Here is a 26,233-nt window from a genome sequence, read left to right on the forward strand (position 1 = left end):
TTTATTTATTTATTTATTTATTTATTTTAGAGAGAGCACACGTGCATGGGGGGAGGGGCAGGAGGAGAGAGAATCCTCAAGTAGACTCCTGCACGCTGAGTGCAGAGCCTGACGTGGGGCTCCATCCCAGGACCATGAGCTCATGACCTGAGCCAAAATCAAGAGTCTGCTGCTTAACTGACTGAGCCACCAGACGCCTCCTAATGCTTAACTCCAGTCCTCATGATGATGCCTCTCTGACACTTTTAGTTTCTGAGACTTGTTATTCAGAAGATTCCTCAGGAAGAGCCAATGGGAACAATATTCCATGAGTTCTTTCATGTTGGTAAAAGTCTGCTGTGTCCTTTATAGTTGAAGGTCAGTTTTTCTGGGTATAAAATCCTCAGCTCATACTTTCTTTTTTTGACCATCTTAATATGTTAATCCATTCTCTTCTGGCATAAAGTGTTACTGCCAAAAAAAAAAAAAATCTGGTCATAGTCTATTTTTCTTTTCCTTATAAGTCACATTCTCTCTTTTTCTAGATGTCCAAAAGATTTCTTTTTCTTTTTCTTTATACTATAGTCATTTTACAAGCCTATGTTGGTCATTCTGGGCCAATATTGTCAAGTATGCATTGTACTAATCAAATACAGAGTTTCAGATCTTTTATCTCAGAGAAGTTTTCTTGGATTAAGGCTCTTGCTTTGGTTTTCTTCTTGAAGAATATCTCTTATCCTATGTTCAGTACACTTTGGTGTTCAGTACTTTCTCTTAAATCCTTTTTATCTCTTTATTTCCTTTTTGTTTTTTTTTTTTTTTCTCTTTTTCACTTTGTATTTCTCTTGAGACAATATCTGTTGTGTTTATTTGCTCTCATATTCCTTGTAGCTTAGGTTTCCTTCTTGGGTGAATTTTTCTTTTAGTTCTATTTTTTCCCAAGTTCGGTTACTTCATTTCTGAGTTTTTCTAATCCTGATTGATACTGTTCTTTTATGTCTATCATTTGATTAATGGTTTTTTTTTTTCTGAAATAGATCAAAACTGAAGCTTGATGTTTTATGACTACGTCTCTCTAGTGCGACTTTATTGTTGGCTGCAGTGGCTCGGCTCTTTTTTTTTTCTGATAACTTTGTATAGGATTGACCTTGATACTATTTTGTTGCTTGTTTTTTCATGTGAAATCTGTTTTCCTGAACTTTTATAAAGAGGCAAGGCTTAGGAAACTCTTCAAACTTCACAGGGCACCTATTTCTGTGTAAAAAAATATGGCCACCTGCTTTCCAGGACTTCCTGGCTGTTCCCTTCCCTCAGTTCAGAGTGAAACTTCTTTTTCCTTCCTTTTTCTCATCCTGTTCAATTTTGATTCCTCTCTCAGCACTTCTTCCCAAGCATGAGGCTCTGTCTTGGTCAGTCTTAAGTGGTCCTCAGGGCTTGACTACTCCAAGCTGCTCTCACCTTCCTACTGTGAGCCCTCTCCTGTGCTGGAGAGTTCACTGTCCTGATGCCACCTGTGTTTCTTAGATTGGCTCACAGTGCTTTCCAGTGAATACCTAGTCTATTTTGGGGTTCTTCTGTTCTCAGATCCCTCATGCACAACCCCCCTTTCTTCCTAACTTCTTTCAACCATTCATACTTGGTACTGTATGGGTCTTGAGGCTATTGGTGGCTTACAAATGTTGGGATTAGTGGGGATCATCTGACACCTAGTTTTGTTGTAAATATTGTCTGTGGGTTTTGGATTTTGTTGTGTAGTTTCTTTGTGTCTTTGTGGGGACTGGGAGAAATTGAAAAATGATGCCCCTTGCATAGGATCTGCTTGCTTCATTCTCTATAACAGGGCACTGTGTTTATTTAGCCAGCCCCCTACTAATGGAGAAGCACAGTGTTTCTGAATTTGGCTATCACAATCAATACACTCTTTGCACACATTTGATGCATAAGTACAGGCATATCTGTAGGATAAATTTCTAGAGGAGGAACAGTTAAATCAAAGGAGCAAACACAATAGGTGCTCAAAATATTTGTTGATTGAATACATTTGTTGAAATATATTCACCACAATAGTAAAAAAGATCTGTTCTAGTCTATAGCTCAGGTAGAGTCTTATTGTGAGACATGTACTTAAAATAGACTACTAAGTACAATTCTGGGATTCCTTGAGTAGAAGAAAGAGGGAAACAGAAAAGACATTGATTCATTCTTCCAGTTAGCAATTACATATTGGCTGTTAGCAATTACGTATTGACCACATATGCCCTAGACCGTGATGGGGCCTGGAGATATAGCAGAGGTCTGCTCTGCCCTAGCAGAGCTCACTGTTGAAAGGGGAGATGCCTTCCTTATTTCAGCACAACTTTGATAGTGAAATGAAGGCTATCCCTCATACTCACAGTCAGGCAACACTGCATAAAACACCCCATCCAGCCTTTGTCTGCACTTAGAAAACTGCAGAGTAAACCCCAGTGCAGAAGGAAGAGGAGAAAAGCTATCTGTCCACTGTCTATTTGGTCATGTTATTTCTAGGAGTTGATCTACAACACCTTTTTAAAATTTTTTAAGAAGATTTTATTTTTTAGAGCAGTTTAGATTCACAGCAAATTAAGAGGACGGTACCAGAGAGTTTCCATTTACCCCTGCCCGCACATATGCCAGCCTTCTCCAATATTAACATCCTTCACCACAGTAGTACATTTGCTACAATAAGTGAACCTATATTGACACATCATTATCACCCAAAGTACACAGTTTACCTTAGAGTCCATCTTGGTGTTGCACATTCTATGGGTTGGAACACATGTATAATGACATATATCTGCACTACTGTATTATACAGAATAATTTCACTGTCCTCAAACTCCTATGGATTCTGCCTATATGTCCCCCCCACCTCCCCTTCTGCCTTCTGGAAACTACTAATTTTTGTACTGTCTGCATAGATTTGCTTTTTCCAGAATAACATATAATTGGATTCATGTAGTATGTAACCTTCTTAGATTGGCTTCTTTTACTTAGTAATCGGCATTTAAGATTCCTCCTTGTCTTTTCATGGCTTAATACCTTCTTTTTAGCACTGAGTAACATTCCATTGTCAATTTATTAATTCATACACCTACTGAGGGACATCTTGGTTGCTTCTAAGGTTTGGCAATTATGAATAAAGCTTCTATAAACATCCATGTGCAGGTTTTGTGTAGACATAAATTTCCAGCTCCTCTGGGTAAATACCAAGGAGCACAATTGCTGGATTGTATGGTCAGCATATGTTTAGACTTGTAAGAATACAACTTCCCCTTTGAAGGCACCCAGAGTTTTCTGTAAGTGGATGAGCCTGCTTCAAGGGGACACTGTGATGCTTAGCTCCCTGCTGGCACTGGAATACAAATGTGGTAACTTTACAACGCATTGGCTAAGGCTAGAAATGCAAAATAGTAAAAACAGCAGACTTTGCTCGAGCTTCATCCAAGCTCATTCTCCTTCCCAGAACACCAGCTTCCATGTTGATGTCCTTAATGTTGCCAATGATGCCATCCTTCTCCAAGTGCAGGGTCAACAAATGCAGGGCAAACTCCTCAGCTCATGCACACATCTCCACCCACTACTCACACTCTTTCCACACTTGATTTGCAATCTTTCTCACCAGGGTGCTCTAGGCAATCTCTGCAGATTGACAAGAGAAGCCATCCAAATTGAGCCTTATTTCCCATCCTCTATGGGACTACTCCATACTGAAATCTTGGGCTCTTCATTCGGACTCCTCTGCAGGCAATCAATTCCCAAGCTCCACTGTATTGCCACCATTCCTTGATAATCTCTATACTTCCTCTACTCTTTCTGATCATCTTCCATAAGTTCTGCTTCCAGGCTTATCTGTCACCCCTTTGAAGCCTGATTCATGTGGGCTGTACTTGCACTAAAGGCATGTTCAAAGAAATGCAGTCCAGCAGACACTTGTAATTTTCAAAATCACTCAGGTTCTTTATTTGTGTTTCCTCAGCACCATGAAGGGGACACAGTGCCCACAGAAACATTTCTCAAAATTCCTACTTGTCTATCCCCCACTCTTGTCACTTCCTGGAGCTTCTCCAGTGATCTTTTGCTTCCAAACTCCCCCAGCCCCCAGTTCTGGACTCAGACTCTTCCAAGCCTTGCCTGTCTCTGAACTTCGCATCACAAAAGCCCAAAGAGTCAGCATGGAAATGACCCAACCCTCCTTGGAGACCTGGGGGAGGAGAAAAAACCCAGTGGAGGAACCCTGATAAAGAGGAGGTATCTTAGATGGAGGTACCTTAGAACTCATAAAATGAAAAATCTTGTAAAAAAGAATACCACTTAGATGTTTTCCTGCTCCTTGATATAGATTTCCCCATAATTCCCTAGTGTCAAGTGGCAAGAGTCCATACCCTTGGGCCTGGGCGTGAAGACAACTCCAAGTATGGCCTCAATCCACATCTCAAGCTTATCTTCTGACCCTCATTCTGCCCTTCCCAGCCACTTTCTCTGCTGTTCCTGAACATGCCACCAACATCCCAGCATGCTGGCTCCTCTCCACTTGTCTATTTCCTGTTTTTCCTTCTGTGTTCAGCCCCAGTGTCCTGGACCCAGTGCTTTGACATTTTTTTGCTGCTTTCATACCTTTCCAAGATCTCACACTGTACGTAAATGTTTGTCGAATGGGTGAATAGTTGAATCTCTTCTTCCTTGTCCTTCTCTGGCATGGAAATCTCATTATTCAGGAAACATCTTTGAGCAACTCCGAAGGTTTCCTTAGTTTATTTTGTTTCTTTTTTTTTTTAGATTTATTAAATATTTTTTAAAACAAGGATGCGATTTCTGTCACCATCATGCACCTCCACCCTTTCAAGCTTCTATTCATGAGCTCTGTTCTCTAATTTTGTTTGGACAATTAAATTCCCAAAATATGTGTAGAAGAGAAGATTGCATTCTCATTTTGCAAACATGGTTGCTCTGTGGAATTTTTAAATAGATGCCAGATTTTCTGCACACCTGTGATTTTTCTTCTCCTTAAGAGTCAATTGACATGGTCTTTTACTTCATGTCATTGACCATGATCCTTGACTTCTGACATTTTTTGCCATCCATTTCACATGCAGTTCACACTCATAATACTTCGTACTCTCAATTTTTATTACATGAGGTTTTGTTATAGGAATATTTTGTGGGTTTATCAGCTCTAATAAAATTCTAAGCAGTTTCCTTGGAGTTCACTACCAGGGGAAAGCTGCTCAGATGGGTCTATGATCAGCTAGCAAAGAGATAGCATGGGTGTAGTTCTGAGCTTCCATTTCTTGTTTCAACATTCCAGTTTGCAGAAAACTATAAGACCTTGATGAAAGATATTGAGGAAGATACAAACAAATGGAAAGGTTGTGTGTGCATGGATTGAAGGAATTAATATCATTAAAATGTCCATGCTACCCACAGATCTACAGATTCAGTGCAATCCCTATCAAGATTGCATTGTTATTTCTCACAGAAAAAAAAAAATCAATCCTAGAATTCATATGGAGCCACAAAAGCAAAAGTAATTTGAGAAAAAAGAACAAAGCTGAAGTGTCATCACTTCTTGATTTCAAACTGTACAAATACTATACTAATACACAGCTATAGTAATCAAAACAGCATGGTACTAGCATAAAGACAGACACACAGACCAATGAAACAGAATAGGGAAACAAACCCATGCATATACAGTCAACCAAACTTTGATAAGGGCACCAAGAACACACAATGGGAAAAGGGTAGTGTCTTCAATAAATGGTGCTGGAAAGACTGGGTATCCACAAGCAAAAGAATGTTCAACATTGCTAATCATCAGGAAAATGCAAATCAAAACCACAATATCACTCCACACCTCTTATGATGACTTTCATCAAAAAGACAAGTGATAACAAGTATTGGCAAGGATGTAGACAAAGGAACCCTAGTATACTGTAGTATACCTAGTATACTGTGGAATGTAAATTGGTACATCCACTATAGAAAACATTATAGCATTTCTTCAAAAAATTAAAAATAGAATTACCATGGGATCCAGCAATCCCATTTCTAGGTATGTGTGTATGTATGTAGGGGTATGTGTGTGTGTGTGTATGTGTGTGTGTGTGTGATGAAATCAGTATTTCAGAGATATCTGCACTCCCATACATTTCATGGCATTCACAATTGCCAAGCTAAGCATCTGTTATGGATGCATAGATAAAGATGATGATACACACACACACACACACACAATATGTGTGAACACAGACACATGCAATGAAATATTATTCAGCCATGAGAAAGATGGAAATCTTGCCATTTGTAACGACATGAATGCACCTTGAGGATATTACGCTAAGTGAAATAAGACAAATACTATATAATCTCACTCATATGTGAAATCTAACAAAAAAAAAGTTGAACACATAGAAACAGGGTAGAATGGTGGTAAGGGTTAGAAGGTGGGGGAGATGCTGCTCAAAGAGTACAAGACTTCAGTAATAAGATGAATAAGTTCTAGGGCTCTAATGTACAGTATGGTGGCTGTAGTTAGTAATACTGTATTACATACTTGAAATTTGCTAAAAGAGTAGATCTTAAGCATTCTCACCACACAAAAAACAAGGTAACTGTGTAAGGTGATGAATGTGTGAATTAATTTGATTTTGCTAATCAATTCACAAAGCATAGCTATACCAAATCATCATGTTGTACACTTTAAATATATACAATTTTATTTGTGAGTTATACCTCAATAAAGCTGGTGGGAAAAAAAAAATTCCAGTGTGCAAAGATTGTCCTTCTGATCTATCTACTGGTGTGACACATGGAACCAGAGTTCAATGCTGCCTTTGTTAATGGCCCAGAAGGCTGAAGAACAGGTCTCCAGAGAGTTAGCCTCCTTCATTCGCCCTATCACCTGAGCCCAGAAGTGGGAAGGCAGCTCCCACCACAGCCCAAAGAACAGCTGCCATCCCACAGGTTTCCTTGGATCCCACAGGTTGCAGCATCTGTTGGAGGATTAAACATATTTTGTTGCTAGACCGTGCACCTCAAACCACAGAAATATCCAGTGGTTCTGCAACCTCTAGAGCAGGGAAGTCATTTTTAATGTTTATCCCTCCGTTTGGAATAAATCCTTTGTGAAGCAGAGCTTTCCCTTAGTTATTCACAAAAAGTTCCTTTTAAAGGAGTATCTTTGGACAAATTAACAGAGAGTACCACCCCTAGGTCAGACTCTTTTACTAGCATGTGGCAGAAGTTAGCTTGCCATGTGAGAAAGTGAAGGCTCTCATACCAGATGAGGCTATGATAGACCAACATCTCTGTACTCAGATGCAAGGTTCTTTTCTCAATACCCCTGCTCTGTGAGACAGTCATGATGTCAGATTAAAAAAAAAAAGAAAGAAAGAAACATATGGAAGCTTTTTGAAATTTGCTTTACAAAATGTTAATTTGGTTGCATTTTTATTATTATTTATTTTTCTCTTTATCTATATGCTTTTATTTATTCATTTAACAAATATTACCTGAGAGCCTACTATGTACCTGGAATTATTCAAACAATGACCAAAGACTTTCTGTCATATGGAATATGGTATCATAAAAAAGCCAGCACAACTCTTGGTACATAGTTATTTATGTTTAATAAATGTACAGACACTAAATATTTTAGGACCAGAGTGGTCATTTGTAGAAACACTGGTCATTGCTTATGGTGTTATTACGTACAGGACATTGAGAATGCCCTTTAGCCAAAAGTAGAACATCCATTTTTTTTTACTGCAACTCTACAATTAATAGTTCATTTTCTGACATTCAATTAACTTCTTGAGCGCAAAGACCATGACATTCATGCTTGTATCCCTAGAATGGAGCACAGAGGCTAGAAAGAAGGGTATTTGTATTGAGTGGAATAGAGAGGACATTGCCAAAGGAAAATAGTGGATAAAAATGCAGTCTGTTCATTGGTAATATTGGCTACTTGAGGAATCATAAAGAAATCTCAAAGATCTACCAGGCACAAAGAAAATTATGTTAACAAAAAAAGACACAGAGCTTGCCTATAAGAGTTTATAGCATAAGTTCGGGTAGAATAGATTAAATGTAACTAATCTTCCAGTAAGGAAGCTCATTTGGGCACAAATAAAACATGAATCAATTTTCTATTTAAGGAATGTTTCAGGGGTCCCTTTTATAGAGACACAAATTCCTTCCTGTGATATTTCACGCACAACCCCCCCACCCCGCCCCGCCATTTGCTCACATATGAGTTGCCATTACTCTATAGTTTGGGGAGGAAATCATGAAATTATTACCAAAATAAAATCTTGAATTTTTTTCTTCAGAAATGAAAAAGGATGAACGTATAATGTTCTTGAGCCTGCTTAAAAGATCATCATCAGTGAACAAAACTTATACTTTCTTTGGGGAAGTACCAGTATCCTCTATTGAATAGGGCTGGTCCAGTCCCAAATAACCATTTTCCTCATATGCTATGCATAGATTAAGAGTCCACTCATTTAATAAGTCCTATATTCCATCACCAAGTACGTCTTTTTTGTTAGTCATCTCACAGATGCCACGTTTTGAAAGATTCTAGACATCAAATTGCCTTTGTTATTATCATTATTTGTCCTTTTGAATGAATCAGAGACCTTTCAGTAAGAGCTTCTCAGTAGCATGAAATAACCATGTTGTCACCTTCAGTTGCTGTTAGTCCTGAGCAATGCAACAAATGTTAATGTGGTAGGCTAGGCAAACTTGTAAAAAGTAATTGAAATTATTAACATTATTAATGTAATGAAAATAGACTAGGATTTCCACTGCTTCCCTAGAAAGCACTAAAATTTCAGGAACCCCCCAAACTTTATCAGAATGTAAATTATTTCCATAACTATAACTGATCCTTTTGTTTACCTCTTTTTAAATACTTTTTTTTCTATTTTTGCAGAGTGGGGGAGCCAAAGTTCAAAAGTATAAATCGATCACAACACATGGCTTCATTTTTCTGGACATGCCTGAGATAGATTCTTTTTTTTTTCATTCTTTTTTTAAATTTTATTATGTTATGTTAGTCACCGTACAATACATCATTAGTTTTTGATGTAGTGATCCACGATCCATTGTTTTCATATAACACCCAGTGCTCCATGCAGTACGTGCCCTCCTCAATACTCATCACCGGGCTAACCAATCCCCCCTCCCTCCCCCCCTCTAAAACCCTGTTTGTTTCTCAGGTCCATAGTCTCTCATGGTTCATCTCTCCCTCCAATTCCCACCGCCCATTTTTCCCTTCCTTCTAATGTCCTCCGTGTTATACCTTATGTTCCACAAATAAGTGAAACCATATGATAATTGACTTTCTCTGCTTGACTTATTTCACTTAGCATAATCTCCTCCAGTCCCATCCATGTTGATGTAAAAGTTGGGTATTCATCTTTTCTGATGGCTGAGTAATATTCCATTGTATATATGGACCATCTCTTCTTTATCCATTCATCTGTTGAAGGGCATCTCGGCTCTTTCCACAGTTTGGCTATTGCGGACATTGCTGCTATGAACATTGGGGTGCATATGGCCCTTCTTTTCACTACATCTGTGTCTTTGGGGTAAATACCCAGGAGTGCAATTGCTGGGTCATAGGGTAGCTCTATTTTTAAATTTTTGAGGAAACTCCACACTGTTTTCCAAAGTGGCTGTACCAACTTGCATTCCCACCAGCAGTGTAAGAGGGTTCCCCTTTCTCCACAACCTCTCCAACATTTGTTGTTTCTTTCCCTGTCCATTTTTGCCATTCTAACTGGTGTAAGGTGGTATCTCAGTGTGGTTTTGATTTGGATTTCCCTGATGGCTAATGATGATGAACATTTTTTCATGTGTCTGTTTGCCATTTGTATGTCTTCTTCAGAGAAGTGTCTGTTCATCGCTTCTGCCCACTTTTTGACTTGATTATTTGTTTTTGGGGTGTTGAGTTGGAGAAGTTCTTTATAGATTTTGGATACCAGCCTTTATCTGTAGTGTCATTTGCAAATATCTTCTCCAATTCTGTGCGTTGCCTCTTTGTTTTGTTGACTGTTTCCTTTGCTGTGCAAAAGCTTTTTATCTTGATGAAGTCCCAAAAGTTCATTTTTGCTTTTGTTTCACTAGCTTTTGGAGATTTATCTTGAAAGAAGTTGCTGTGGCTGATGTCAAAGAGGTTATTGCCTATGTTCTCCTCTAGGATTTTGATGGATTCCTGCCTCACATTGAGGTCTTTCATGCACTTTGAGTTTATCTTTGTGAATGCTGTTAGAGAATGGCTGAGTTTCATTCTTCTGAATGTGGCTGTCCAATTTTCCCAGCACCATTTATTGAAGAGACTTTTTTCCATTGCATGTTTTTTCCTGCTTTATCAAAGATTATTTGACCATAGAGTTGAGGGTCCATATCTGGGTCTCTATTCTGTTCCATTGGTCTATATGTCTGTTTTTCTGCCAGTACCATGCTGTCTTGGTGATCACTGCTTTGTAATATAGCTTGAAATCGGGCAACGTGATGCCCCCAGCTTTGTTTTTCTTTTTCAACATCTCCTTGGTGATTTGGGGTCTTTTCTGATTCCATACAAATTTTAGGATTGGTTGTTCCAGCACTTTGAAAAATGTCATTGGAATTTTGATTGGGATGGCATTGAAGGTATAGATTGCTCTGGCTAGCATAGACATTTTAACAATGTTTATGCTTCCGATCCATGAGCATGGAATATTTTTCCATCTTTTTGTGTCTTCTTCAATTTCTTTCATGAGTGTTTTGTAGTTCCTAGAGTATAGATCCTTTACCTCTTTGGTTAGGTTTATTCCGAGGTATCTTATGGTTTTTGGTGCTATTGTAAATGGAATCGTTTCTCTAATTTCTCTTTCTACAGTTGCGTTGTTAGTGTATAAGAAAGCAACTGATTTCTGTGCATTGATTTTGTATCCTGCCACATTACTGAATTGCTGGGTGACTTCTAGTAATTTGGGGGTGGAGTCTTTTGGGTTTTCCAGATAAAGTATCATGTCGTCTGCGAAAAGAGAGAGTTTGACTTCTTCTTTGCCAATTTGAATACCTTTTATTTCTTTTTGTTGTCTGATTGCTGTTGCTAGGACTTCTAGTACTATGTTGAACAACAGTGGTGAGAGTGGGCATCCTTGACATGTCCCTGATCTTAAGGGAAAGGCTCTCAGCTTTTCCCCATTGAGGATGATATTTGCTGTGGGTTTCTCATAGATGGATTTTATGAGCTTGAGGAATATTCCCTCTATCCCTATACTCTGGAGAGTTTTAATCAGGAAAGGATGTTGTGTTTTGTCAAATGCTTTTTATGCATCAATTGAGAGGACCATATGGTTCTTCTCCCTCCTCTTATTAATGTGTTCTATCACAGTGATTGATTTGCGAATGTTGAACCACCCTTGCATCCCGGGGATAAATCCCACTTGGTCGTGGTGGATGATCCTTTTAATGTATTGTTGGATCCTATTAGCTAGGATTTTGTTGAGGATTTTGGAATCCATATTCATCAGGGATATCGGTCTGAAATTCTCCTTTTTGATGGGGTCTTTGCCTGATTGGGGGATTAAGGTAATGCTAGCCTCATAGAATGAGTTTGGAAGTTTTCCTTCTGTTTCTATTTTTGAAACAGCTTCAGTAGAATAGGTATTATTTCTTCTTTGAATGTTTGGTAGAATTCCCCAGGGAATCCATCAGGCCCTGGACTCTTGTTTTTTGGGAGGTTTTTGATCACTGCTTCAATCTCGTTACTGGTTATTGGCCTATTCAGGTCATCAATTTCTTCCTGTTTCAGCCTTGGCAGCTTATAGGTTTCTAGGAAGGCCTCCATTTCATCCAGATTGCTCAGTTTATTGGCATATAGTTGTTGATAATAATTTCTAATAATTGTTTCTATTTCCTTGTTGTTAGTCGTGATCTCTCCCCTTTCATCATAATTTTATTAATTTAGGTCCTTTCTCTTTTCTTTTGGATAAGTCTGGCCAGTGGTTTATCAATCTTATTAATTCTTTCAAAGAACCAACTTCTAGTTTCATTGATCTGATCTGTGTTTCTGGTTTCTAATTCATTGATTTCTGCTCTAATTTTAATTATTTCTCTTCTAATGCATGGCTTAGGCATCATTTGTTGCTTTTTCTCTAGTTCTTTAAGGTGTAGAGTTAGTTGGTGAATTCGGGATTTTTCTATTTTTTTGAGTGAGGCTTGGATGGCTATGTTTTTCCCCCTTAGGACCACCTTTGCAGTATCCCATAGGTTTTGGATCAATGTGTTTTTGTTCTCATTGATTTCCATGAATTGTTTAAGTTCTTCTTTGATTTCTTGGTTGACCCAAACATTCTTGAGCAGAGTGGTCTTTAGCTTCCAAGTGTTTGAATTTCTGCCAAATTTTTTCTTGTGATTGAGTTCCAGTTTTAGAGCATTGTGGTCTGAGAATATGCAGGGAATAATCTCAATCTTTTGGTATCAGTTGAGACCTGATTTGTGACCCAGTATATGGTCTATTCTGGAGAAAGTTCCATGTGCACTAGAGAAGAATGAGTATTCTGTTGTTTTAGGGTGGAATGTTCTGTAAATATCTATGAGGTCCATCTGGTCCAATGTATCATTCAAAGCTCTTGTTTCCTTGTTGATTTTCTGCTTAGATGATCTGTCCATTGCTGAGAGTGGAGTATTGAGGTCTCCTACGATTAATGTATTGTTATCAATATGACTCTTTATTTTGGTTAACAGTTGGCTTATGTAGATGGCTGCTCCCATGTTGGGGGTGTAGATATTTACAATTGTTAGATCTTCTTGTTGGATAGACCCTTTAAGAATGATATAGTGTCCTTCTGTGTCTCTTATTACAGACTTTAGTTTAAAATCTAATTTGTCTGATATAAGAATTGCTATCCCAGCTTTCTTTTGAGGTCTGCTGGCATGGAAGATGGATCTCCATCCCTTCACTTTCAGTCTGGATGTATCTTTAGGTTCAAAATGAGTCTCTTGTAGACAGCATATGGATGGGTCCTGTCTTTTTATCCAATCTGCAACCCTGTGCCATTTTATGGGATCGTTTAGGCCATTCACGTTGAGAGTGATTATTGAAAGATATGAATTGTCATCATGTTGCCTGTGAAGACGTTGTTTTTATAGATTGTCCCTGTAAATTTCTGTTGTAGATCATTCTTGGGGTCTTTCTCCTTTTATAGAACCCCCCTTAATATTTCTTGCAGGGCCAGCTTAGTGGTCACATATTCTTTCAACTTCTGCCAGTCGTGGAAGCTCTGCATCTCTCCATCCATCTAAATGACAGCCTTGCCGGATAAAGTATTCTTGGCTGCATGTTCTTCTCATTTAGTACTCTGAATATGTCTTGCCAGGCCTTTCTGGCTTGCCAGGTCTCTGTGGATAGGTCTGACATTCTTCTGATATTCCTCCCTCTGTATGTAAGGAATCTCTTCCCCCTAACTGCCCTTAAGATGGTTTCCTTGGTTCTAAGATTTGCAAGTTTTACTATTACATGCCGGGGTATTGGCCTGTTTTCCTTGATCTTGGGTGGGGTCCTCTCTGCCTCCAGGACGCAAATATTTGTTTCATTCCCCAGATTAGGGAAGTTCTCAGCTATGATTTGCTCAAATACATCTTCTAGTCCTCTCTCTCTCCACTCCCTCCGGGATTCCAATTATTCTGACATTGGAATGCTTCATGGTGTCACTTATTTCTCTGATTCTATTTTCATGGATTCTGAGTTGTTTTTCCCTGGCCTCCTCTTTTCCCTTTTTATCTATTATACTGTCTTCCAGATCGCTTATTCTCTCTTCTGTCTCAGTTACCCTAGCTGTTAGATTATCTCGATTGGATTGGATCTCATTGATAGCATTTTTAAGTTCTGCCAATTCACCTTTTATTTCTGCCCTTAGAGATTCTATGTTGCCATTAATTGATTTCTACATTCTAGCCATTGTCTTCACAATTGCTAGCCTGAATTCCATCTCCGACATCTTGGTTATATCTGCATCCATTTGTAAATCTGCAGCATAAGTCATAATCTCTGAGTCTTTTCTGTTTTGGGGGCTCCTCCTCCTAGTCATTCTGTTGATGGGTGTTTGAGGGAATGTATAGAGTCCAAATTATTGACCAGAACCCAAGCAAGATGCACCTGTTTTCTTGGGACCTTAGGGTTGCTGGCCTCTTGTTTTCTGAGCCTGTCTTCTGGGGGAGGGGACTGCCGCGCTGTTACTCAGGCAACCGTGTTTGGGCGGAGTTGCCCTGCACCCCTGTGGCGGGGGATGGGCTCAGTGGGAATCAGTCTTTGGGGCTTTTGTTCTCTGGCGCCTTTTCCTGGCGGCTTTCTGCGTTTCTTCCACGAGTCAGAGCAGAAGAGACCGTTTCCAACCCTCTGCCTCAGAGCAGAGAGACCTCAGTCTGTTCTTCAGTGAGCTCTCCAGGCCACACTGTCTCCGTTTCTGTCCGTGCTGCTATAAACTGCAGCATCCTGGGTTGTGCGCCCCTCTGCAGTGCTCCCGGTCCTGCCTCCAGGTCAGGGCACGTCTCTGCCCTTTGTGCTTCTAAAACCGCCAGCCGCTCCCAGTTCGCCTGTGCGACCCCACCGGTCTGGTTTTCCACCCCAGGGGCTGCCCTAAAGTCCTTTCCCCGCTGCTACCAGTCTGCGAGTCTGTGCCCAGTCCCCAGCGCGCAAGGCTGTCACTCACTGGCGGTGTAGGATCCCCACGGCCAGGCACCCTCCCGCCTCCGTTTATCCTCCGATATCTGCCCGCAGAATAACGGCTCTCCGCTTCGTACCTCAAAACCAACTGCCTGCGATATTCTGTTTGTAGAGATCCAGATCTTCTTACATCTCAGGCTGGTTTCGTGGGTGCTCAGAGTGGTCTGGTAGATATGCAGCTCAATTCCAGGGACCAGTTGAAATAGGGTCCCCTACTCCTCCGCCATCTTCCCCCCTCCTTTTTTTTCATTTTTATTGCAATAAAATTGACATATAACATTAAGTAAGTTTAAAGTGTTCAGAGTGTTGATTTGATGCATTCCTATGTTGCAATATGATTATCCACATAGCATTAGCTAAGTCTTTATCATATCACATAATTACCATTTATTTTTTGTGGTGAGAACTTTTAAAATTTAGTTTTTTGGCATCTTTGAAGTATATAATACAGCATAGTTGACTATAATCACAGTGCTGTGCATTAGATCTCCAGAACTTATCCATATTCTAACTGCAAGTTTGTACCCTTTGACATTTTTTAAAAATTGTATTTGTTTATGAGAGAGAGAGATTGAGAGAACAAGTGGGAGGAGAGACAGAGTCCCTGCAGAGCAGGAAGCCCCAGATGGGACTCAATTCCAGGACCTTGGGATCATGACCTGCATTGAAGGCAAATGCTTAACCGACTGAGCCACCCAGGCACCCCCATTTGACATTTTTATTGTCATTTTTAAAAGTAATTAATTTTTATTGAAATATAATTAACATACAGTGTTAATCAGTTTCAGGTATACAATATAATGATTCAATAATTCTATACTTTAGTCAATGTTCATCAAGATAAGTATACTCTGGATCCCCTTTATCTGTTTCACTCATTTCCCCACCTACCTCCTCTCTGGCAACCACCAGTTTGTTCTCTGTGGTTGTCTGTTTTCCTGTTTGTCTTTTTTTGTTTGTTTCTTCATTTGTTTTGTCTCTTGAATTCCACATATGAGTGAAATCATATGGTATTTGTTTTTCTTTGACTGACTTATTTCACTTAACATTATACTCTCTAGGTCCATCCACATTGTTGCAAATGGCAAGATCTCATTCTTTTTTTGTGGCTGAGTAATAGTCTATCACATATCTATACCACTTCTTTATCCATTCATTTATGGATGGACGCTTAGGTTGCTTCCATATCTTGGCTATTGTAAATAAGGCTGCAATAAACATAGGGATGCAGATATCTTTTCAAATTAGAGTTTTTGTTTTCTTTGGATAAATATTTAGCACTGGAATTACTGGATCATATGGTAATCTTATTTTTAATTTTTTGACAAACCTCCATTCTGTTTTCCACAGTGGCCATGCCAGTTTGCAGTCCCACCAAGAGTGTATGAAGGGTTCTTTTTTCTCCACATTCTCACTAACACTTGCCATTTCTTGTGTTTTTTATTTCAGACATTCTGACAGGTGGAAGGTGATATCTCATTGTGGTTGTGATTTACATTTTTCTGATGATTAGTGATGGTGAGCATCTTTTCATGCATCTGTTGGCCATCTGTATGTCTTCTTCGGAAAAATGTCTACTCAGGTTCTCTGCCCATTTCAATCTGATTATTGTGGGGGGTGCTGCATGTATAAATTCTTTATATATTTTGGATATTAACCCCTTATCAAATATATCATTTGCAAATGTCTTCTGCCATTCAGTAGGTTGCCTTTTTGTTTTTCTGATGGTTTCCTTCACTGTGCAAAAGTTTCTTATTTTGGTATAGTACCAATAGTTTAATTTTCTTTCATTTTCCTTGCCTCAGGAGACGTCTAGAAAAATGTTGCTATGGCAGATGTCAGAGAAATTACTACCTGTGTATTTTTCTAAGAGTTTTATGATTTCAGGCCTCACATTTAGGTATTTAATCCATTTTGTGTTTATTTTTGTGTATGGTGTAAGAAAATGGTCCAGTTTCATTCTTTTGCATGTAGCTGTCCAGTTTTCCCAGCACCTTTTATTGAAAAGATTGTCTTTTCCTCATTGTATATTCTTGCCTCCTTTGTTGTTGATTAATTGACCATATAAGGATGAGTTTATTTCTGGGTTTTCTATTCTGTTCCATTGATCTAAGTGTCTATTTCTGTGCCAGTATTATACCATTTTTGACTACTACAACTTTGTGGTATATCTTGAAATCTGGGATTGTGATATGTGATACCTCAGGTTTGTTTATCTTTCTCAAGATTGCTTTGGCTATTTGGGGTCTTTTGTATTTCATACAAATTTTACAATTATTTCTTCTAGTTCTGTGAAAAACATTGTTGGTATCTTGATAGCGACTGCACTGAATCTTTAGATTCCTTTGGGTGGTGTGGATATTTTAACAGGATTGGGTCTTTCCATTTGCTTGTGTCATCTTCAATTCCTTTCATCAATATTTTATAGTTTTCATAGTATAAGTCTTTCACCTCTTTGGTTAAGGTTATTGCTAGAAGTTTTATTATGTTTTGGTGCAGCTGTAAATGGGATTATTTTCTTAATTTCTCTTTCTGTTACTTCATTATTGGTATATAGAAATGCAACAGATTTCTGTACATTGATTTTGTATCTTATGACTTTACTGAATTCACTTTTTAGTTCTAGTTGTTTTTTGGTAAAGTCTTCAGGGTTTTCTATATATACTATCATGTCACCTGCAAATAGTGGAAGTTTTACTTCTTCCTTACCAATTTGGATGCCTTTTATTTCTTTTGGTTGTCCAATTGCTGTGGCTAGGACTTCCAGTACTATGTTGAATAAAAGTGGTGAGAGTAGACATCCTTGCCTTATTCCTGATCTTAGGGGAAAAGCTCTCAGTTTTTCATCATTGAGTGTGATGTTAGCTGTGTGTTTTTCATCCATTGTTTTTATTGTGTTGAGGCATGTTCTCTCTAAACCTACTTCGTTAAGAATTTTGAGCATGAATGGATGTTGTACTTTTTCAAATGCTTTTTCTGCATCTATTGAGATGACCATATGGTTTTTATCCTTTCTCTTGTTAATGTGATGTATTATGTTGATCGATTTGCAAATACTGAACCACCCTTCCATCCGTGGAATGAATCCCACTTAATAGAGGGGAATGATTTTTTTTATTCTTATGTTAATCATTAGTTTTAGATGAAGTGTTCCATGATTCATTGTTTGTGCATAACACCCAGTGCTCCATGCAGAATGTGCCCTCCTCAATACCGACCACCAGGTTAACCCATCCTCCCACCCCCCTTCCCCTCTAGAACCCTCAGTTTGTTTTTCAGAGTCCATCGTCTCTCATGGTTCGTCTACCCCTCCGATTTCTCCCTCTTCATTCTTCCCCTCCTGCTACTTTCTTCTTCTTTTTTTTTCTTAACATATATTGCATTATTTGTTTCAGAGGTACAGATCTGAGATTCAACAGTCTTGCACAATTCACAGCGCTTACCAGAGCACATACCCTCCCCAGTGTCTATCACCCAGTCACCCCATCCCTCCCACCCCACCCCCCACTCCAGCAACCCTCACTTTGTTTCCTGCAATTAAGAATTCCTCATATCAGTGAGATCATATGATATATGTCTTTCTCTGTTTGACTTATTTCACTCAACATAATACCCTCCAGTTCCATCCACGTCGTTGCAAATGGCAAGATCTCATTCCTTTTGATGGCTGCGTAATATTCCATTGTATATATATACCACTTCTTCTTTATCCATTCATCTGTCGATGGACATCTTGGCTCTTTCCACAGTTTGGCTATTGTGGACATTGCTGCTATAAACATCGGGGTGCACGTACCCTTTCGGATCCCTACTTTTGTATCTTTGGGGTAAATACCCAGTAGTGCAATTGCTGGATCATATGGTAGCTCTATTTTCAACTTTTTGAGGAACCTCCATACAGTTTTCCAGAGTGGCTGCACCAGCTTGCATTCCCACCAACAGTGTAGGAGTGTTCCCCTTTCTCCGCATCCCCACCAACATCTGTCGTTTCCTGACTTGTTAATTTTAGCCATTCTGACGGGTGTGAGGTGGTATCTCATTGAGGTTTTGATTTGGATTTCCCTGATGCTGAGCAATATTGAGCACTTTTTCATGTGTCTGTTGGCCATTTGGATGTCTTCTTTGGAAAAATGTCTGTTCATGTCTTCTACCCATTTCTTGATTGGATTCTTTGTTCTTTGGGTGTTGAGTTTGATGAGTTCTTTATAGATTTTGGATACTAGTCCTTTATCTGATATGTCATTTGCAAATATCTTCTCCCATTCTGTCTGTTGTCTTTTGGTTTTGTTGACTGTTTCCTTTGCTTTGCAAAAGCTTTTTATCTTGATGAAGTCCCAATAGTTCATTTTTGCCCTTGCTTCCCTTGCCTTTGGCGATGTTTCTAGGAAGAAGTTGCTTTGGCTGAGGTCAAAGAGGTTGCTGCCTGTGTTCTCCTTTAGGATTTTGATGGACTCCTATCTCACATTGAGGTCTTTCAACCATTTGGAGTCTATTTCTGTGTGTGGTGTAAGGAAATGGTCCAGTTTCATTCTTCTGCATGTGGCTATCCAATTTTCCCAACACCATTTGTTGAAGAGAGTGTCTTTGTTCCATTGGACATTCTTTCCTGCTTTGTCAAAAATGAGTTGACCATAGAGTTGAGGGTCCATTTCTGGGCTCTCTATTCTGTTCCATTGATCTATGTGTCTGTTTTTGTGCCAGTACCATACTGTCTTGATGATGACAGCTTTGTAATAGAGCTGGAAGTACGGAATTGTGATGCCACCGGCTTTGCTTTTCTTTTTCAACATTCCTCTGGCTATGCGGGGTCTTTCTGGTTCCATACGAATTTTAGGATAATTTGTTCCATTTCTTTGAAAAAAGTGGATGGTATTTTCATGGGGATTGCATTGAATGTGTAGATTGCTCTAGGTAGCATTGACATCTTCACAATATTTGTTCTTCCAATCCATGAGCATGGAACGTTTTTCCATTTCTATGTGTCTTCCTCAATTTCTTTCATGAGTATTTTATAGTTTTCTGAGTACAGATTCTTTGCCTCTTTGGTTAGATTTATTCCTAGGTATCTTATGGTTTTGGGTGCAATTGTAAATGGGATCGACTCCTTAATTTCTCTTTCTTCTGTCTTGTTGGTGGTGTATAGAAATGCCACTGACTTCTGTGCATTGATTTTATATCCTGCCACTTGATTGAATTCCTGTATGAGTTCTAGCAGTTTTGGGGTGGAGTCTTTTGGGTTTTCCACATAAAGTATCATATCATCTGCAAAGAGTGAGAGTTTGACTTCTTCTTTGCCAATTTGGATGCCTTTGATTTCTTTTTGTTGTCTGATTGCTGTGCCTAGGACTTCCAATACTATGTTGAATAGCAGTGGTGATGGTGGACACCCCTGCCGTGTTCCTGACTTTAGGGGGAAAGCTCTCAGTTTTTCCCCATTGAGAATGATATTCACTGTAGGTTTTTCATAGATGGCCTTTATGATATTGAGGTACGTACCCTCTATGCCTATGCTCTGAAGAGTTTTGATCAAGAAAGGATGCTGTACTTTGTCAAAAGCTTTTTCTGCATCTATTGAGAGGATCATATGATTCTTGCTCTTTCTTTTGTTAATGTATTGTATTACATTGATTGATTTGCGGATGTTGAACCAACCTTGCAGCCCAGGGATAAATCCCACTTGGTCATGGCGAATAATCCTTTTAATGTACTGTTGGATCCTATTGGCTAGTATTTTGGTGAGAATTTTTGCATCCATGTTCATCAGGGATATTGGTCTGTAATTATCCTTTTTGATGGGGTCTTTGTCTGGTTTTGGGATCAAGGTAATGCTGGCCTCATAAAATGAGTTTGGAAGTTTTCCTTCCATTTCTATTTTTTGGAACAGTTTCAGAAGAATAGGTATTAATTCTTCTTGAAATGTTTGGTAGAATTCCCCTGGGAAGCCATCCGGCCCTGGGCTTTTGTTTGTTGGGAGATTTTTAATGACTGCTTCAATTTCCTTAGTGGTTATAGGTCTGTTCAGGTTTTCTGTTTCATCCTGGTTCAGTTTTGGTAGTTGATACATCTCTAGGAATTTATCCATTTCTTCCAGGTTATCTAATTTGCTGGCATAGAGTTGTTCATAATATGTTCTTATAATTGTTTTTATTTCTTTGGTGTTGGTTGTGATCTCTCCTCTTTCATTCATGATTTTGTTGATTTGGGTCATTTCTCTTCTCTTTTTGATAAGTCTGGCCAGGGGGTTATCAATCTTGTTAATTCTTTCAAAGTACGAGCACCTAGTTTCATTGATCTGTTCTACTGTTCTTTTGGTTTCTATTTCATTGATTTCTGCTCTGATCTTTATTATTTCTCTTCTCCTGCTGGGTTTAGGCTTTATTTGCTGTTCTTTCTCCAGCTCCTTTAGGTGTAGGGTTAGGTTGTGTACTTGTGACCTTTCTTGTTTCTTGAGAAAGGCTTGTATTGCTATATATTTTCCTGTTAGGACTGCCTTTGCTGCATCCCAAAGATTTTGAATAGTTGTGTTTTCATTTTCATTGGTTTCCATGTATTTTTTTAATTCTTCTTTAATTTCCTGGTTGACCCATTCATTCTTCAGTAGTATGCTCTTTAGCCTCCATGTATTTGAGTTCTTTCTGACTTTCCTCTTGTGATTGAGTTCTAGTTTCAAAGCATTGTGGTCTGAAAATAGGCATGGAATGATCCCAATCTTTTGATACCAGTTGAGACCTGATTTATGACCTAGGATTTGATCTATTCTGGAGAATGTTCCATGGGCACTAGAGAAGATTGTGTATTCCATTGCTTTGAGGTGGAATGTTCTGAATATGTCTTTGAAGTCCATTTGGTCCAGTGTGTCATTTAAAGTCTTTATTTCCTTGTTGATCTTTTGCTTAGATGATCTGTCCATTTCAGTGAGGGGGGTGTTAAAGTCCCCCACTATTATTGTATTGTTGTCGATGTGTTTCTTTGCTTTTGTTATTAATTGCCTTATATAATTGGCTGCTCCCATGTTAGGGGCATAGATATTTACAATTGTTAGATCTTCTTGTTGGATAGATCCTTTAAGTAGGATATAATGTCCTTCCTCATCTCTTATTACAGTCTTTGGTTTAAAATCTAATTTGTCTGATATAAGGATTGCCACCCCAGCTTTCTTTTGGTGTCCATTAGCATGGTAAATGGTTTTCCACCCCCTGACTTTCAATCTGGGGGTGTCTTTGGGTCTAAAATGAGTCTCTTGCAGACAGCATATTGATGGGTCCTGTTTTTTTTTTTATCTAATCTGATAGCCTGTGTCTTTTGATTGGGGCATTTAGCCCACTTACAGTCAGGGTAACTATTGAAAGATATGAACTTAGTGCCACTGTATTGCCTGTAAGGTTACTGTTACTGTATATTGTCTGTGTTCCTTTCTGGTCTATGTTGCTTTTAGGCTCTCTGTTTGCTTAGAGGACCCCTTTCAAGATTTCCTGTAGGGCTGGTTTTGTGTTTGCAAATTCCTTTAGTTTTTGTTTGTCCTGGAAGCTTTTTATCTCTCCTTCCATTTTCAGTGACAGCCTAGCTGGATAGAGTATTCTTGGCTGCATATTTTTCTCATTTAGTGCTCTGAATATATCCTGTCAGTCCTTTCTGGCCTGCCAGGTCTCTGTGGATAGGTCTATTGCCAATCTAATGTTTCTTCCCTTGTAGGTTACAGATCTCTTCTCCCGAGCTGCTTTCAGGATTTTCTCTTTGTCTATGAGACTCGTAAGTTTTACTATTAGATGTTGGTGTGTTGACCTAATTTTATTGATTTTGAGAGGGGTTCTCTGTGCTTCCTGGATTTTCATGCCTGTTTCCTTCCCCAAATTAGGGAAGTTCTCTGCTATAATTTGCTCCATTATACCTTCTGCCCCTCTCTCTCTTTCTTCTTCTTCTGGGATCCCAATTATTCTAATGTTGTTTCGTCTTATGGTATCGCTTATCTCTCGAATTCTGCCCTCGTGATCCAGTAGTTGTTTATCTCTCTTTTTCTCAGCTTCTTTATTTTCCATCATTTCATCTTCTATATTACTGATTCTCTCTTCTGCCTCATTTATTCTAGCAGTTAGCGCCCCCATTTTTTATTGCACCTCATTAGTAGCCTTTTTGATTTCTACTTGGTTGGATTTTAGTTCTTTTACTTCTCCATAAAAGGTTTCTCTAATAACTTCCATATTTTTTTCAAGCCCAGCTAGTATCTTTAAAGTGATGATTCTGAACTCTAGATCTGACATTGTACTAATGTCCGTATTGAGTAGGTCCCTGGCAGTCGGTACTACCTCTTGTTCTTTTTGTTGAGGTGATTTTTTCCATCTTGTCATTTTGTGTAGAGGAGAATAGATTAATGAGAGAACAAAATGCTAGCAGAGTAACAACGTCCCCAGAAAATATACTCTAAACAAATCAGAAAAGACCTGAAGTAGTGGGAAAAGAAAGGGAAAGAGAGAAAAAGGAAAAAGATAAAGATAAAAACAAAAACAAAACAAAACAACAACAACAACAACAAAAAAAGCCAGAATGTGATCAAATATTATTGGGCTGGTATATAGATCAGTGCCACACACTAGATTTGGGGTGTATTTTGGTCTTTTAGAAGAAAGTGACTCCCAAAATTTTAAAGAAAGGAAAACTTATATATGTACAAAAATAAGGGTTGATATGATGAAGGGATGGAATATGACTGTAAAGATGGAAATTATAAAAAATTTTATAAAAGGAATTGATAAGAAGTTGTTTGAAAAAAGAAAGAAGAGGATTTAAAAAAAGAAAAAAGAAAAAAAGAGGGAGAGAATGTGATCAGGCAGGGGAATAGAAAACACCATATACTAGAGATTTAGGGTATATTTTAATCTGTTAGAAGAAACTATCTCAAAATTTTAAAGAGAGAACAACTTACATATATAAGCCAAAAATACGGGTAACTACTATGAAGGGATAGAATATGACTCTAAAAATTAAAAATAAAAATGTTTTTTTTTTTTAAAAATGGATTGATAAGCTGTTGGTTGAAAAAGGGAAAAAGAAAAATTCAAAAAGAAATAAAAAGACAAAAAGACAGTTAAAAAAAAATTAACTTGGGCGTCTGGGTGGCTCAGTTGGTTAAGCAACTGCCTTCGGCTCAGGTCATGATCCAGGAGTCCCAGTATCGAGTCCCACATCGGGCTCCCTGCTCAGCGGGGAGTCTGCTTCTCCCTCTGACCCTCCTCCCTCTCATGCTGTCTCTCATTCTCTCTCTCGCAAATAAATAAAATCTTTAAAAAAAGAATTAACTTTAAAAGACTAAAGAATCATGGTAAAAAAGCCGTGAATTCTATGTGCAGTAGTCCCCTAGCGCTGGAGTTCTGCCGTTCTCATTGATCGGTAAACTTGGTCTTGGCTGGCTGGTCTCGCTGATCTTCTGGGGAGGGGCCTGTTGCCGTGGTTTCCAAATGTCTCTGCCGGAGGCGGAAGTGCCCCGCCCTTGCCCCCTCCCGGCTAAGTCATCTGCTCGGGTTTGCTCTCCGGGGCTTTTGTTCCCTGCGAGCTTTCCGTACAGCTTTGGAGGCGGAGAGTGAAAATGGCGGCCTCCCAATCTCCGCCCCGGAGGAGCCGAGAACTCGGGGCCCCGCTCCTCAGTGATCCCCCAGAGAAAAGCAGTCAGTCACCCCCGTCTCCCCGGTCTCCGGCCGCACTCCGTGCTCACCCGGCCTGTGACTGCGCGTTTCTATCTCTGGCACCCGACCCCGGGTGGAGTCTCCAAACCCAGCAGATCCCTGCGGTGCGCTCCCGCGTGGCTCCTCCCGGGGGAGGAAGGTGAGTCTCCCCGGATCTGCCGCTTGTTGGGTCCCTGCTGGAGGAGCAGGGGCCCGACTGGGCCGCGGATCACGGTTTATGGCCACCCCGAGCTGAGAGCCCGCGCCTGGGCTCCGCCTCTGCAGCCGGCTTCCCTGCTCCGATCCCTGGGAGCTCTGCTGCATTCAGGCATCCCCAGTCTTTCTGTGACCCCGAGGGTCCTGAGACCACACTGTCCCGCGAGGGTTCCACCCCCCGCTTAGCCACCAGAGTGACGTCCCTCGGCGGAGCAGACTTAAAAGTTCCCATTTTGTGCTCCGCGGCTCTATCACTTGCCAGAAGCGGCCAACGGAGGCCCCTCCCCCGCCGTCTATCCTCCCGAATATCGCCGCGGATTCACTTCTCCGCACGTCCTACCTTCCAGAAAGTGGTCGCTTTTCTGATGAGAGAGTTGTTGCTCTTCTTTTCTTCGATCTCCTGTTGAGTTTGTAGGTGTTCAGAATGGTTTGACCCCTATCCAGCTGAATTCCTGAGAGGAGACGAAATCCAGGTCTCCTACTCCTCTGCCATCTTGCTCCGCCCCCCAGAATGATTTTTTTAAATGTACTGTTGGATTCAGTTTGCTAATATTTTATTGAGGATTTTTGCATCTATGTTCATCAGAGATATTGGCCTGCAGTTTTCTTTTTTTGTGTCTTTATGTAGTTTTGGTATTGGGGTAATGCTGGACTCATAGAATGAATTTGGAAGCTTTCCTTTCTCTTCTATTTCTTGGAATCCTTTGAAAATATAGAAGAGACCTGAGATAGATTATTACATTTGCTCCCCTCTGTGTGTATGTTTGTGAAATAGAAAAAGACATTGTTTCAGATTCACAAATGATTCAATTTAGCTAATGCAATTATACTATACTAAATGGGTATATTAATATGGTAGTATCTAAAAGCATACCAAATTTCGAGTACAACTCATTAAGAAGAACAGATAGTACCCATTTTATAAGATAATTATCCATTTTGTCTATATTTTTGTGTTGTCACATAATTTATCTCATAATACCAGTTTAGATTTCTGTGACTGTGCTCATTTATGAACATTTCTTTCTTTTTAAATGTTCTAATCTTCTTGTAATAAAAACACGTAATATAAGATGTATCCTATTACATTTTTAAAATTAAGTAGGCTCCATGCCCAGTGCAGGGAGCTCAACGCCAGGCCCGAACCCACGACCCTGAGATCAAGATCTGAGCTGAGATCAACAGTCAGACGCTTAACCTACTGAGCCACACAGGCACCCCTCCTGTTAGTAAATTTTTAAGTGTACAATATATTATTGGCTGTAGGTACAATGCTGTACAGTAGATCTCTAAAGTTTATTTATTTGGCTTGACTGAAACTTTATGCCCATTGATTAGTAACTCCTCATTTCCCCCTCTCCTCAGGCCTTGGTAACCACCATTCCACTCTTTGATTCTAAGAATTTGATTATTTTAGGGACTGCATATGAGTGGAATCATGGGGTATCTACCTTCCTATAACTGGTTTGTTTCACTTAGCGTAATGTCCTCAAGTTTCATCTGTGTTGTTGCATTTTGGAAGATTTCCTTTTTAAGGACTGAATAGTATTCTATTATGTGTATCTATCATATTTTCTTTATCCACTCATCCACTGATGGACACTTGGGTTGTTTCCATATTTTGGCTATTGGAAATAATGCT

At 39.4% G+C, this 26,233-nt stretch overlaps 1 long non-coding RNA gene across 4 annotated transcripts in view; it reads left to right on the plus strand.

Moving 5' to 3' along the window:
• Positions 1-26,233, plus strand: part of LOC118022979 — a 72,081-nt gene that overhangs the window by 41,157 nt on the left and 4,691 nt on the right. The window lies entirely within an intron of this gene.

This window comes from Mirounga leonina, unplaced genomic scaffold (assembly GCF_011800145.1).
Source record: "Mirounga leonina isolate KUSES-001 unplaced genomic scaffold, KU_Mleo_1.0 Mir_178, whole genome shotgun sequence".
Lineage (NCBI taxonomy): Eukaryota > Metazoa > Chordata > Mammalia > Carnivora > Phocidae > Mirounga > Mirounga leonina.